This window comes from Pelophylax lessonae (genome assembly GCF_965119305.1).
Source record: "Pelophylax lessonae genome assembly, chromosome: 1".
Taxonomy (NCBI): domain Eukaryota; kingdom Metazoa; phylum Chordata; class Amphibia; order Anura; family Ranidae; genus Pelophylax; species Pelophylax lessonae.
Window position 1 is genome coordinate 307754894 of NC_138768.1, and position 16173 is coordinate 307771066.

The window sequence follows — 16173 nt, forward strand, 5'->3', positions numbered from 1 at the left end:
ATGGAAAAGGTTTACCCAAGGTTTATTAATGCTTTCTCTACTGGTGGGTGTTATTAGTAACGTTTGTGTAAAAAGACAGTTATCTATGAAGATCCTGGTCTACACTGTTCCTCTGGTGGTTTGCTATAAAGCACATCATAAGAAGAGCAGTTTTTAAATTCACCGGAAAAGTTCAGGCCTCATGGTTATGTAAACAAGTATAATCTTAGTCTGTTCATGGCACGCTTCACCTAAATTAAATCAATAATTAAATGTTCAGTTAACAGTGTTAGAATAATATAGAACAACTTTGTGTATTTATATTTGCAAGCTGGTCAGGGGAAGCACTCACCCAGCGTGTATTCTTCAAGTGCAAAGCAGATAAGGAGATCATCCAATCCCCAATAAGTAGAAACAACGATAGTCCAATCTGCAGCACCTTGTATTTTTATTCGCTGTGAGAAAGCAATTGGAGGCTGATAGCTCTCGCAGCTAATTGCGGCCACCCACATGTAATCGCTCGTGCAGCAATCACACGCCAAGTGATTTGGCTCTGAATGCAAACTCTCATTTGATCACTGCATTAAAGATTGCATGCAAGTTGGCGGGAATAGCTGAAAGAACAAGCAACCTCCCATTGCATTCAACGGGGCTGGCTCTTGCAGCTATAATTGCGGGAACCCGCTGGGGTTGTCCCATTTAATCAAGGACCGGGTACATTTGCAGGTGTGACCCCTTTTTTTTTTTTTTTTAGTTTCATTTAATGCAACTAGGCACTGACTTTTTATGCAGCCTTGAATTCCATCTTCTCGGATCAGGTGTGGTTGATCTGCTAGTTACACATCAACCTAGTACCAAGATTCCATTTATCGGAATTTGATAAATGCTATCTAGAAATTGCTAGATATTCCTAGGATTATTCTGAACATATGCATTAGAAAAGAAGTCTAGTAAATGGAAAAAAAAAGCAGCTGCAACATTTTTTTTTTATCTAGCACAATATACATTTTCAGTTATAACTGTTTCAAGGCTGCTGTGTTAAAAAAAAAAAAATTCTCTTTCATAGACGGACACAGCTGATCTTCTTAACCTTTGAGTTATACTGCGCCCTACAGGAGTAGGACACTAGGCAGAAAAAAAACTACACCTATGGGCAGTCCCCAGGGGGTATACTCCCCCTCTCTGCTATAAGTACTCAGTTTGTTTTCTGCCTAGTCAGGAGTAGGGACCTAGTTCCTTGTTGGGATCTTTGGTCCTGGCAATTTTTTTCCTTTGAGATAGATTTTTTTTTTTTCCTGCGAGATCTATAATCAACTGTCGGACTGGGCTGCAGGCTGAAAAATCATGATCCAGTGGTCACCCCATTCTGGCCAGCAAGCAAGCGCATGCAGACCTCAGCTCCGTGCTAGGTCGGCCGCGACATATCCCTACTGGACGCGGGGCTGGCCTGCGAGTTAAATGCCTCGCAAGGTCGCATACGACTGGGTTTTGGCCGTTGTTGCAGCATTCCTCCTGGCCGACAGCTCCCCATTTTGATGGAGAGGAGGTTCTGTCTGGAGCGGTGCCCACCTGGTTCCTGGTATGGTAAGTAGTTGTCACCCCCCCCCTCCCCTGGAGGGTCTTGGGGTGGATATGGGCCCCTCCATGGGATGGTCGGTCCTCCGGTTCCCCCTTCGTTCCATTAGGCACCCTCATCATCTGTGTCTGGCAGTCCCTGTTGGCCATCTAGCGCCCCAATCTGCCCCCCCCCCCCACACTCTATCTGTGCTGGGGTTGTGGGGGGGTTGTCTGGCCTACCTCCTGGGGCAGGGTACTGGTAATAGGGGGGTGCTCTGCTGGTGTTCGGCTGGGGGGGGCTGTACCTGGTGGAGGCTCCTGTCAGGGCCCCCCCCTTCTTTCCTGTGCCTGTTTCTGAGGCCTAGGGATTCCTCTTGGGTCCTTGGGAGCCTAATGGTGCCGCCAATTTCTCGTAGCCTGTGTGCTGTAATGCACGGCGGCCATGACATTGGAAATAGTGGTGGCCATGACAGTTGAGCCTTTCTGGGCGGCAAATTTGGCTGTGGAAGCCCCTCCTCATCCCCTGGTGCTGACTCCTGGGTCTTTTCATTCCCTTGACACCACACGTGGAGTGCAGATTATCCTGGTGCTGCCGGTGCTTGTTCTGTGGGGTGGTGAGTCTGGTGGGGTCCTCTTCCTCTCTGCAACAGGATCGATTGGTGCTCTGTTACTGGTGACCGGGTGGTGCTGCTAGAGCGGTGGTTGTGTCCCTTAGTAGTGTTTTGAACTTTTTTTGTGGGGGCTCCCCTATTGACTCATGGAGTCTTTGGAGCACATTTCCCCACCTGACCCCCTCTCAGAGGCTGTGGGGCCCCCTGGGTCCCAACCATCCATTGATGCACTGACGGCGGTCCTGGAGTCCTTTGTGTCCCGGGTGGAGGTGGCTTTTGGGTAGCAGGCTAGCAAAAAGCACCCTCCGCCTTCCCCTGCCTCATCTGTCTCCTCAGATCCTGAATCTGCTGGGTCTACAAACACGTGCCCTGAATTCTCAGATAGTGAGGATGATTCCTCTACACCCATAGCTACGCACGAAAAGGCGCTGGTGGACGCACTGATTGTGTCTGTGCGCTGAAGCTGCGATGGAGGCACCGGTTCCCTTTGGCACTCACAAGCCGTCCAGAGCGGTGAAGGTGTTTCCTTTCCCCTCCTATTTTGACAGGATTGCTGCTAACGAGTGGGGGCGGCCAAAACGTCCCCTTGGAAGTCCCTAAGCGATTTTCTATGTGGTACCCCTTTGAGGAGTCCCTTCTTAAAAAGTGGACTGTTCTACCAGTGGTGGACCCTCCAGTTTCCAGATTTAACAAGGCAACTATGATTCAGGTTGAAGAGTCTCCAGCCTTTAAAGATCTGGCTGACAGAAAGGCGGAGGCTGTGGCCCGCAATATGTACACTCTGACTGGTTCGACATTTAGGCCGGTGTTCACCATTGCCCTGCAGTCGCAAACTCTGTCTGAGTGGGCTAAACTTTTACGCTGCGATCTGGAGGGGGAGCAGCTTCCCCCCGTCTTTGCTGAGCTAGCGGACCAGTTGGTCCAAGGGCTGCAGTTTATCTGTGATGCCTCTTTGGATGAGGCTCCCCTACTTGCTAGGCTCCCTGTTTCGGCAGCAGTCCTTGGGTGTTTTTTTTTTGGCTCAAATGTTGGTCTGCGGACCAGATTTCCCAAAGAGCCTTAACTGATCTTCCTTTTCAAGGAGATCACCTGTTTGGAGCTCCCCTGGGTGACATCATTTAGGGTCTCACAGGGGGGAAGTGTACTTTTCTTCCACAGGCTAGTAAGGGCAAGGATCCTCTTAGACGTGGCTCCACCTCCTCGGCTCACAAGAAGTTTTTTCGTCCCTCAGGGTCGAATGACAGAGGATCAAATCCTTTTAAGACTTTATCGGGAGAATCCAAGTGACATTGGTCTGGCAAATCGAGAGCAGGTTTCTCCAGACCTGAGGACAAGGCTCCTTCAGCATGAAGATGTGCCCTCACCCGTATCTTGGGTGGGGGGATGTGTTTGCTGGTTCTCGACCCTTGGACTTCCTTGGTACAAGACAAGTGGGTCCACAAAGTCATACGGTCTGGCTACAAGATCGAGATTCAATCTTGCCTTCCGGAAAGGTTCTTTCCTTCCAATTTATGCCTGTCCCAGGATTGCTTACAGGCTCTCTTTGGGGTGGTCCAAGACCTGATACTTCAAGGGGTGATTGTTCCTGTACCAACTTCAGAACGTTTTCAGGGGTTTTATTCAAACCTTTTTACAGTTCCTGGACCTCAATCCTTTGTGCGGATACAGAAGTTCAGGATGGAGTCTATTCGCACAGTGGTGGCATCCCTGCATCAGGGGAAGTTCCTTGCCTCTATCGACATCCAAGGATGCTTACCTACACATTCAGATATGTGTCTGTCACCAGCGCTTCCTCCGCTTTGCCACGGGAGAGGAGCATTATCAGTTTGTGGCGCTACCCTTTGGTCTCGCCTCCACTCCTCGGTTCTTCACAAAAGTACTAGCATTGTTACGTCAGGGGCTAATTTGACGACCACCTCCTGTGAAAGGAACATTCTGGCCAAATGGGACAAGTGTCCACAGTCTCTGGTCAATCAGATCCAGCTGAGCCGGGGATCGAGAGGATCCCTAATCTGGTGGTTTCGTTCCCTGGCGCTTCGACAGGGCAAATCCTTTCTCCCCTTGTATTGGACAGTGGTCACCACGGATGGCAGCCTGTTTGGGTGGGGAGGCATCCTAGGCCGAAACCCTGTTCAGGGGGTCTGGACTCTGGAGGAGTCCAGACTACTGATCAATGTCCTGAAACTCCAGGCGATCGGACTGTGCCTGGATCATTGGAAGGACCCTCTTCAAGGGTGTCTAGTGCAAATTCAATCAGACAACGCCACAGCCATGGCTTATGTCAATCACCAGGGGGGCACAAGGAGTGTCTTGGCATCTCAGCTCAACAGAAAGGTGCAGAGGTTTGTGGCACGGTCACTGGATCCTTTGGCAGACGCCACGGACGTGCTGGTGGCCCCATGGAGCCAGTATCGTCTGATTTATGCCTTCCCTCTCAAGCTTCTGCCGAGACTCTTACACAGGAAAGAGGCAGAAGGGATTCCGGTTATTCTAGTGGCTCCTCGCCGGTCTTGTTACGCCGAGACTCTTGCGCAGGATCGAGGCCGAAGGTATTCCGGACTGGCCTCACCGATCTTGTTACGCTAACCTGGAGCGGCTTGTCAACGATGTCTCTTGGGGAGTACCTCTCAGGGAGGATCTGCTGTCCCAAGGGCCGGTCTTCCATCCTGCTTTACAGTCGCTGGCTTTGACGGCTTGGCTGTTGAAAGCCATGTGCTGAAGGATAGGGGTTTATCTGCGTTGGTGATTCCAACTCTGTTGAAAGCCAGGAAGTCTACCCATAGGAAGATCTCCTATTGTACGTGGAAAACTTACATTTCATGGTGTGAGTCTCTTGGGGTCCACCCTCGCTCTTTCTTGGTGGCTTGAGTCTTGACCTTCCTTCAACGGGGGTTGAGCAGAAATTGGCTTTGAGTACCATCAAGGGCCAGGTGTCAGCCTTGGCAGTCTTTTTTAAATTACCTTTTGGCCACACACTGTCTGGTGCGTAATTTTCTTCAGGGGGTTCACTTGGCTCCTCCAGTGCGGTTTCCATTACCACCATGGGACCTCAACTTGCTGCTCTCAGTTCTCCAGAAGCCTCCCTTTAAATATGTTGAGGAGATTCTCCTGCTTACGCTGTCCCAGAAGGTGGCATTTTTTGTGGCGATCACCTCTGCGTGCAGGGTGTCCAAAATGGCAGCGTTTTCTTGTCCACCTTACTTGGTGGTTCACAGAAAAAAGGTGGTGCTTCGCCCCTGTCCGTCGTTCCTTCCAAAGGTTGTCTCTGTTATCCATTTGAACTAAGACATTGTATGGCCTTCCCTGTGTCTCAGGCCAAAACATCCTACGGAAATTGCTTTGCATAGCCTGGATGTGGTTCGGGCCATTCGGGTGTAGCTGGCATTCGGGACGGAGCCTTTTATAAAGTCATACACACTATTTGTGCTCACGGATGGGCTTCCTCTGCAACGGATGGGTACGGATGGGCTCAGTGCCTCCTGGGCTTTTTGTCGTCAGACTTCAGTGTTGCGGGTTTCCATGGGGCGATCTGGTCGTCGGTGCACACTTTCCCAAATTTTTCAAGTGGATGTGTTTGCATCTGCGGATGCTTCTTTTGGCCGCAAGGTTTTGCAGGCTGCTGTTTAGAGGACCTGGTCCTCTTTGAGGGTGTAAAGTTTTTCAGTTGGGCTCCAGTTGTTTTTGGTTGAACTCCTGGTACCTGGTTGGCTATGGTTTTAGATTTGAGAACTTTTTTTCTTTCTGTTCCACCCCTCATGTTTGACACTGCTTTGGGACGTCCCAATGGTTTAGAAAATCAGGAGCTGTGTCTGTCAATGAACGAAAGAGAAAATGGGATTTTTGACTTACCGTAAAATACATTTCTCTGATGATCATTGATGGACACAGCACCCACCCCTTTGTGGAGTTGTAATTCTTCTGACACTGCTTGTAACAAAACTTGGTACCTACAGTAGAGAGAGGGAGTATACCCCCTACCCATAGGTGTAGTCATTCTTTTTTCTGCCTAGTGTCCTACTCCTGTAGGGGGCAGTATAACCCAATGGTTAAGAAGATCAGAAGCTGTGTCCGTCAGTGAACATCAGAGAAATGGATTTTACAGTAAGTCAAAAATCCAGTTTTTTTGACTGGTGAAGAATAGAATTAATTGCATAATGATTTTGTTAAAATAATGTAATCAGATATGTTAGCCCAGGCCTCATTTATGTAATAACTATATTAATTATGCATATGGTGTTTTGCGGACCTTCATGAACACCTGACTCTAGTGCAAAGGTTGTCTACTATTGCCATACCTCTTTCACCATCTGTGTAATCAGTGTTGCCCCGCTGCATTGGAGAACCTACCATGCCTCCTGGTTTATTTTTACTTTACCTTTTAGCACGTATCTGCTGTGGGAACTGTTCTTCTCAACTGATGGGGAACATTATCTGCATTTTTTTTTTGTTCGTGTTTTTCTTTTCATGATGCCCATCCTCATATTGTCATCACTATTTTCTGCATGTTATTTTTCTCTGATCTCCTGCAGTGCTCGTATTCATTTTTCATTGTCTACTTTTTATTAGTGTGAATATTGCTCAGTTCATTCTTACACACTAAACCGTCTGCTGTGCTGACACTGCTGTCTTTTACTCATTTTAAGATTTTCTTGCACCATTAAACTTGCTCTTATTCCTTTTCTTGCTCTCTTTGCAGTGTCTCCTCTGGTTTACTGTATCTTTTGTCACAGTTCTGTAAATAAAAGCCTCCTTTCTTTCTTGTGCATTGAAGGACACATTCACTCTCGGGTTACGCTGTTGTCTACAGCAGAATTGGACCCTGGAAAGCAAAAAAAAACTAGGGCAGCTCAGGATATCCCCTTCTACCGCAATGTATGTCTTAGTTTATTTTCTAGTATCCTAGGAGAATAGACATCTTTTTTTTTTTTTTTTGTTTTACTCACTCACAATGGTTGTAACAGGCTAACCTATTTTTTGCTACCACCAAATTTCTTCTGCATTTTTCCTTCAGTCAAGACATTTCTCTATATTGCTGCTGGACCCCCTGCACTTTTCACTTTGCATTACCTCAGCACATGCCCTATCCCAGAAAACTCTCACTCTGTGAGTAGACCAATCAGGCTGAGCAACGAAAGCTATTCTTTTTACTTTGTAATGGAAAAGGGTAATACTGAAAGTAAAACCACCTCAGCGCCAAATAGTGGTTAAATGTCAAACTAAAAATCATCAAACATTAGCAATGACAGCATATAAAAACAGCTACCTTTGAACAAACATAAATGAAAATAATTGTTCCAAGTTGGTGATAAACGCAATAGCATAGGCAGCGCTGAATATATTATAGTGCTGCCTGTGCTGTTGCATTTATCGCTAACTTGGCACAATTATTATCCTTTTTACTTACGTTGCTGAGTGCCATTTGAATTTCCTGCTTTCCACCTGTTTCTATGTCAGAAAGATGTACCGCTGGTGGATTGAGCGCTAACATTATCCACTGGGTCGAGTGTTACTTGTACATACTCTACATCCTTTCCTGCCATTGAATGTTGTTAAGCATTTCCACACTGCTGCTCCTATATCGCAAAAGAGCCACATGGAACTATGATCTACAGCTCTCTGCATTTTGTGAGACCTAGCGTCATACCCCTGAGCATTTTGTTTCCTAACTGCCATGGACTGCAACATATATGATTCTAGGCATGTCTTGGGGTGCAGTCCTACTGTAATAGGTGGACAGTCCCATTGTAATAGGTGCCCCCACACTCTGTTCTGGTGTGGCTTGCTTTGATTCAGCCGATGTCTGCAGTCTAGTATCATGCTGCCCTCTGATCCTAGAGTCTGTCCCAACTTTAGTCTTCCCTGCCTTTTTTGGCTGATATTTTTACTACTGTCATGCAAGATTTATGGCCCATATTATCCAGTAATTTACTGAGCCACTCCTGTCCTTGCCAGACGAACTTGCACCTGAGGAGTGTCCTGCCATTATTCGCAAAATAAGACAGTTTGTGCTCTAAATGATGTGGTGTGCACAACGTGGTGTGGTGTGCACAACTCTGAAATTCTTCTATCAGTGTAATGCTTCTATCGGTGCTACTCCCTAAGATCCCAAAGACTTTTCTGGTGTACCCCTTATACCAACTCTATCGCTGTGGAGATTGACACTCTGACAAGGTTTTTGCTCCCCGAAGAATATATTAGCCTTGTATCCATTTAGGTTGGACTTGGAAAAAAAAAAGTGGGCTTTCCCCACTCTGGATATACCAGTATCCCACCTCATCAAAGCAACCACTATTCCAATGAAAGATTTACCCATATTTAAGAACCTAGCCATCAGGCATTTGGAAGCCTTCTCTGGGCTCTATTCTTGCTGGCAGGCCCTAATTTTTATCCCATCTTAAATATAACCCTGCCCTGGATTGGGCACATTTTCTTAAAAGTGAACTTGCCACTACTGTGGTTGATCTCACTGTTATAGAACATTTTTAAGCAAATGGTTTTAGCTTTAAACACAGTTGTGATGGGCTGTTGGAAGTGTCCAGTCTAATCTCCTGCATGGTTCTCTTGTCAGTGCACATGGGGACGTCGCCTGAGTAAAATGTTTAGGCTGCAGAACCTGCATTTAAACATCATCTGATATGTATGTCTTTATAGGAACCAACGCCATTTCCTACCTACCTTGGATAATATTATCAGGATGCTACTGGTGGGAAAAGAACCCATCTCCTTCATTTAATAAAGCCTAGGCCACAAATTGGGAAGTTTCATCAGTCACTGGTGGTTAATAAAAAAAAATCTTTCTCTTTTGTTCATTGACGGACATAGCTTCAGATCTTCATAACCATTAGGTTAAACTACCTCTTACAGGAGTAGAACACTAGGCAGAATAAAAGTCTGGCTATGCCCATGGGCAGTTCCAGGGGGTATACTCCCTCTCTCTGCTATAGGCACTCAGTTTTTTTTCTGCCTAGTCAGGAGTAAGGACCTAGTTCCTTGCTGGGATCTTTGGTCCTGGCAATTTTTCCTTTTTCTTTTTTTTCTCCTGGATTTTTTTTTCTGTGAGAGCTACAATCACCTACCGAACTGGGTGACGGGCTGGTTAATCTAGATCCAGTGGTCACTCCAGTCTGGTCAGCGAGCTTGCGCAGACCTCAGTTTCGCGCTAGGTCGGCCATGACCTAGCTCCACTGAACGGGGGGTTTTCTGCAAGTTAAACGCCTCGCGAGGCCGCATACGACCGGGTTTCGGCCAAAGTCGCAGGGTTCCTCTTGGCCGACAGCCCCCCCATTTCGATGGAGAGGGGTTCTTTCTGGAGTGGTGCCCGTCTGGTTCCTGGTATGGTGAGTAGCTGTCCCCCCCCCTCTCCCCCTGAAGGGTTTTGGGGTGGTCAGACCCCTGGGTTCCCTTCCTTCCCGTCAAGCACCCCACCTCCCTTGTCATCTGTCCCCTATCCTACCCCCCTCCACATATGTTGGAGCTGTTTTGGTTGTCTAACCCACCACCTGGGTTGGGGGCAGGGCTCTATGCTGGCGATGGGGGCCGGGGGTGCACCGCCGGCAACCGGACGATCAACTGTGCGGAGAGGGGGGTTGTACCTGGTGGGGGCTCCTGTTAGGGCCTCCTGTCCTGCCTGGGTCTGTCCTTGAGGCCTGGGTTCCCTCCTGGATACCTGTAAGCCTCGTGGTGCCACCATTTTGTTGTAGCCTGTGTTTTCTATACAGGGCGGCCATGTTTGTGTAGTCCGGTGGCCATTGTGCGGTTGTTTGCCATTGAAAATAGTGGTGGCCATGACAGTGGACCCCTGTAGGTGGCGATTTCAGCGTGGGAGCCCTTCCTCACCCCCTGGTGCTGACTCCTGGATCCTTTCACTTCCTGATCGCTACGCGTGGAGTGCAGATTATCCTGGTGGCTGCAGGTGCCTGTTTCTGCTGGGTGGCGAGTCTGGTGGGGTTTCTCCCTCTCTGCTGAGGATCGCTTTGTGCCTGGCGACCGGGTGGTGCTGCAAGCGCAGCGGATGTTGTCCCTTGCAAGTATGTTCCATTTTCTGTGCGGTCTCCATGGAGTCTTTGAAACACATCTCCCCACCTAATCCCCTCTCTGAGGCTGCGGTGTCCTCCGGGTCCCAGTCATCCATTAATAAACTGACGGCGGACCTGGAGTCCTTTGTGTCCCGGGTGGAGGCGGTCTTCGGGGGATGGGCTAGCAAAAAGTGACCCCCCCTCCCTGCTTTCCCCAGCCTCATCTGTCTCATCAGATCCTGAATCTAATTTGGCCTCCATGGAGGTGGGCCGCCCTGCTGAGTCTGCAACCACGCGCTCGGAATCCTCTGATAGTGAGGATGATTCCTCCAAGTCTACAACCGCTCATGAAAAGATGCTGGTGGAAGCACTGATTGCATCTCTGCATGAGACATGGAAGATGGAGGATGTAGCTGCAGCTGCGACGGAGGCGCAGGTTCCCTTTGGCACTCACAAGCCATCTGGAGCGGCAAAGGGGGTTTCCTTTTCCCTGCCTATTTTGACAGAATTGTCGCTAAAGAGTGGGGATGACCAAAGCGACCCCATGGGGTCCCTAAGCACTCTACTAGGCATTACCCCTACGAGGAGTTCCTTCTTAAGAAGTGGACAGTTCCACCGGAGGTGGACCCTCCGTTTTCAGATTAAACAAGGCAACCATGATTCCGGTTGAAGAGTCTCCGGCCTTTAAGGATCAGGCTGACAGGAAGGCGGGGGCTGTGGCCCGCATTATGTACACTCTGGCTGGTTCAGCACTGAGGCCCGTATTCACTATTGCCCTGGTGTCGCATACCCTGACCGTATGGGCTAAGCTTTTACGCCGTGACCTGGAGGGAGAACAGCTCCCCACTGTCTTTGCTGAGCTGGCGGGCCAGCTGGTCCAGGGGCTGCAGTTTATCTGTGATGCCTCTTTGGATGCAGCTCCCCTAGTGGCTCGTCTCTCTGTTTTGGCATTGGTCCTTTGGCACGTCTTTTAGCTCAAATGCTGGTCTGCGGACCAGACTTCTAAAAAGGCCTTGACTGATTTTCCTTTTCAAGGAGATCGCCTGTTTGGAGCTACCCTGAATGATGACATAAAAGATCTCACAGGGGGGAAGAGTACCTTTGCTTCCATAAGCTACCAAGGGCAAGGAGCCTCATCGTAGATGTGGGCCTTCTTTCATCTCTCAGGGTCCACTGACAATGGCTTGAAGCCTTTCAGGGCCGTCTCTGGAGCATCCAAACGAACCTGGTCTGGCAAGCCTAGAGCGGGCTTCTCCAGACCCGCGGACAAGGCTCCTTCAGCCTAACAGTGTGCCCCCTCCCGTATCGGGGGTGTTTGGGGTAGTACAAGACCTGTTACATCAAGGGGGGGTTGTCCCAGTCCCGTCTTCGGAGCGTTTTCAGGGTTTTTACTCAAATCTGTTTACAGTTCCCAGGAAGGAAGGAAAAGTGCGTCCAATCCTGGACCTCAAGGCACTGAACTGCTTTGTGTGGTTGCAGAAGTTCAGAATGTAGTCCATTTACACTGTGGTGGCATCCCTGCATGGGGGGGGGGGGGGAGATTTCCTCGCCTCTATCGACATCAAGGAAGCTTACCTTCACATTCCAATATGTGCCAGTCACCAGCGCTTCCTCCACTTTGCCATGGGAGAGCATTTGTGGTGTTTCCCTTTGGTTTTGCCTCTGCTCCTTGGGTCTATTACAAAAGTGTTAGCCCTGGTGCTAGCTTTGCTAAACCTAATGGGGATAGTGGTAGTGTGCTATTTGGATGATCTCCTTCTGCATGCAGAGTCTCCTTCTGCTCTGCAGTTGTGTCTTTGGTGGGGCAACCCCAAGGTCTGTTGGCGTCTCTGGGCTACAGAAAAGTGCAGAGGTTTGTGGCTTGGCCCAAGGACTGATCTTCCAACCTGCTTTAGTCGCTGGCTTTGACGGTTTGACTGTTGAACGCCAGGTGCTGAAGGATAGAGGTTTATCTGAGTCGGTGATTCCTTCGCTGTTAAATGCTAGGAAATCTACTTCTTCTAAGAGGATCTACCATCGTACGTGGAAGATGCACATTGCGTGGTGTGAGTCTCTTGGAGTTCATCCTCGCTCTTTCTCGGTAGCTCGGATCTTGACCTTCCTTCAATGGGGGGTCGATCAGAAATTGGCCTGGAGTACCATCAAGGGCCAGGTGTCGGCTTTGGCGGTCTTCTTCCAATGACCTTTGGCCACTCAGTCCCTGGTGTGCACCTTTTTTCAGGGCGTCCGACATTTGGTTCCTCCAGTGCGTGCTCCGTTGCTGCCTTTTGGACCTTAATTTGATTCTTTCGGCCCTCCAGAAGCCTCCTTTTGAGAATATTCAGGAGATTTCCCTGCTTACGCTGTCCCAGAAGGTGGCATTTTTGGTGGCTATCACCTCTGCACACAGGGTGTCGGAAATGGGGGCGTTATCCTGTCGTTCACCTTACCTGGTGATTCACATGGATAAGGTGGTTCTTCGCCCCTGTCTGTCGTTCCTTCTAAAGGTTTTCTCTGATTTTCATTTGAATGAAGATATTGTGTTGCCTTCCCTTTGTCCCATGCCTAAACAGCTGAAGAAACTTTCCTTGCATGCCTTGGATGTGGTCCGGGAAATTAGGGTGTACCTGGCAGCTACGGAGTCTTTTCAGGAAGTCAGACTCTTTGTGCTCATGGATGGGCCTTCTAAAGGGTTGTCCGCTTCCTCTGCGACCATTTCCAGATGGCTCATACAGATGGCCTATTCCATCAAGTGTCGGGTTCCTCCTTTCCCTGTTAAAGCGCTTAGTGCCTTCTGGGCTTTCCGTCATCGGGCGTCAGTGATGCAGATTTGCAAGGCGGCCATTTGGTCATCGGTGCACACTTTCACAACGTTTTATAAAGTGGATGTGTTGACATCTGCGGAAGCTTCTTTTGGCTGCAAGGTTTTGCAGGCTGCTGTTGAGAGGACCTGATCTTCTTCGAGGGTGTGCTGTTTTGGTTGAGCTCCTGTTGCCTGATTGGCTACTGTTTAGCCTTGGGAATTTTTTTGCTGTCCCCCCCCCCCATGTTTAACACTGCTTTGGGACCTTCCAATGGTTATGAAGATCTGAAGCTGTGTTCATCAGTGAACGAAAGAGTAAATGGGATTTTTGACTTACCGTAAAATCCATTTCTCTGATGTTCATTGACAGACACAGCAACCACCCCCCCCCCCCCGTGGAGTTGTAATTCTGACACTGCTTGTAACTAAACTGAGTGCCTATAGCTCCTGTAGGGGGCAGTTTAACCCAATGGTTATGAAGATCTGAAGCGGTGTCCATCAATGAACATCGGAGAAATGGATTTTACGGTAAGTCATTTTTTTTTTTTTTTTCTTCCCCCCCACTCCCTCAACATACACATTTTAACCCCCACATTTGGGCCTTAATCCACCCACAAGGCCTAGGGTTACAAGTCTGCCAAACACGTTGAAAAACTTTCATTTTCATGAAGGTTTACATTGCTATGATTACACTCTCAGATCCCAAGCTGGGCAGAGATTTTCTATCTCTGGGACAACAATCTAAGCACCAGCAGAGCGATTGTTACTGGGAATGTTTACTGAGCAGTTAACCTTTTACACACACACAAATAAGTTACTGCTGATGCCATGTTTTAACCACTTGACGACCGCCCACTGCAGATTTACTGCGGCAGGCGGCCGCTCCTGGGCAAACCGACAGAGTACTACGTCGCTTGCTCAGGAGACTCTAGTGCCACCGCCAGCGCGCTCCCGCCCATCAGCCAGGGAGCCAGTGCGTGTGACAGGAGACTCCGATGGCCGCTGGCCACTCGCGATCTCCCCCTGCTGACAGAGAAGGACAGATGTAAACACAGCCGTCTGTCATTCTCCCTGAAGTGATCACAGAGGCTATGTGATCCTGCTATATAGGATCACATGTCTCTGTGATGATCTCACAAGCCCAACCCCCCCACAGTTAGAATCACTCCCCTAGGTTTACATTTAATCCCTTGATCACTAATAGTATTAACCCCTTCCCTGCCAATGGGATTATTACAGTAGCAGTGCATATTTTTAGCACTGATTACTGTAGTAATGTCACTGGTACCCCCAAAAGTGTAAAGAATGTCAGGGGACCAATCTGTCTGCCGCAATGTCGCAGTCCCACAAAAAAAATCGCAGATCACCGCCATTACTAGTAAAAAAATAAAAAAAAAAATTACATAAATCTTTCCCGTAGTTAACGCAATAACTTTTGCGCAAATCAATCAAAATACGCTTAATGCGATTTTTTTTTTTTTACCAAAAATTTGTAGCAGAAAACAAATTGGCCTAAAATGTAAAAAATTTGGATTTGTACATTTTTTTAATTTTTTTGGGAATGTTGTATAGCAGAATGTGAAAAAAATAATATATATATATAATATAATATATATTTTCAAAATTGTCTCTTTTTTTGTTTATAGTGCAAAAAATAAAGATCGCACAAATACCACCAAAAGAAAGCTCTTTTTGTGGGAAAAAAATTGTCGGTTAACCGGTTGCCGACCGCCGCACGACTATATACTGCGGCGGTCAGCCCCGGCCAGGCAGAGTGACGTATCGGTACGTCACTCGCCTGTCACTGACTTGCGAGCCTATAGCGAGCGGGCGTGCGCCCGCCGAGGCGCGCGCCCGCCGCGGCTCGTTCACAGGCAAGTCAGTGCGTGTGACCGGCGGACTCTATGTCCGCCGGCCACACTACGATCGCTCCTGTGAAGGGAGAAAGACAGAGCAGCTTGTGTAAACAAGCTGCCTGTCAGTTCTCCCTGTGTAAAAGTAAAGATCTGACCGTTCTACTATGTAGAACGGTTGATCTTTGCTTTTACACCAATAGCAATGTCCCTACACAGTAGAAAGCACGCCCCTAGGACACACTTAACCCCTCCCTGTCCAATAAAGTTAACCCCTTCCCTGCCAGTGTCATTTTTGCAGTAACAGTGCATATGTATAGCACTGATTACTGCAGTAATGTCACTGGTAACCCCAAAAGTGTCAAAAATGTCAGTCAAGGGTCCGATCTGTCCGCCGCAATGTCGCAGTACCGAAAAAAAAATCGCAGATCGCCGCCATTACGCGTTAAAAAAAAAAACACCAAAAATGACAAAAATCTTTCTCTTTGTTAGTAAACGCGATAACTTTTGCGCAAACCAATCAAAATACGCTTTTTGCGATTTTTTTTTTACCAAACATAGGTAGCATAAAACAAATTGGCCGAAAAATGTTAAAAAATTTTGATTTTTACTTTTTTTTTTGGGGAATTTCATATAAAAAAATTTGAAAAATATTGTTATTTTTGCAAAATTTACGCTCTTTTTTTGTTTATAGCGCGTGATCAAAAAATCGCACAGGTGATCAAATACCACCAAAAGAAAGCTCTGTTTGTGGGAAAAAAAGGATGTCAAATTCGTTTAGGTACAGCGTCGCACGACCGCGCAATTGTCCGTTAAAGTCACGCAGTAAAAAATCGCAAAAAAACCCCTGGTCCTTTAGCAGCCAAATCCTCCGGGGCTTAAGTGGTTAAAGTAACGCAGTGCCGAATCGCAACATAGGGCCTGGTCATTAAGCCGCAAAATCCTCTGGGGCTAAAGTGGTTAACAGAAACGAGCATTGCTTACAGCATGCACTGTTGCATTTTTGATCTTTGAAAATAAATTTCTATCAGTCGCTGCCAAGACCAGAATCTATTCGTATTTACCATATGATAGCTTTTTCCAAGGAGCGTACATTCTTAGCAAAATTAAGAGCGGTCAAAGATTCACCCTAACGATTTTTACATTTCGTAATGAAACAAAAAAAAAATAGTTTGTAAGAAAATATTTACAGGAAAAAAAAATGCAAAGTAGACAATAGGCAACAGTAAAAAGGGATTAGAAGTGAAAAGGTACTTAAGCAGGGTTTCACTGGTATTTTGATTTGATGCAGAGTCCAATTCGCTTCCAGAGTAAGTCTAATATGTACTAGAGTCATTTGCTCTCAGATAAGTTACTCTGTGTGCTTTAAAGCCAAA

The 16173-nt window shown here is 47.6% G+C and overlaps 1 protein-coding gene across 2 annotated transcripts in view; it reads left to right on the forward strand.

Annotated features, from left to right (window-relative positions):
* NF2 (NF2, moesin-ezrin-radixin like (MERLIN) tumor suppressor) overlaps positions 1–16173 on the forward strand; it is a 161897-nt gene that overhangs the window by 112386 nt on the left and 33338 nt on the right. The window lies entirely within an intron of this gene.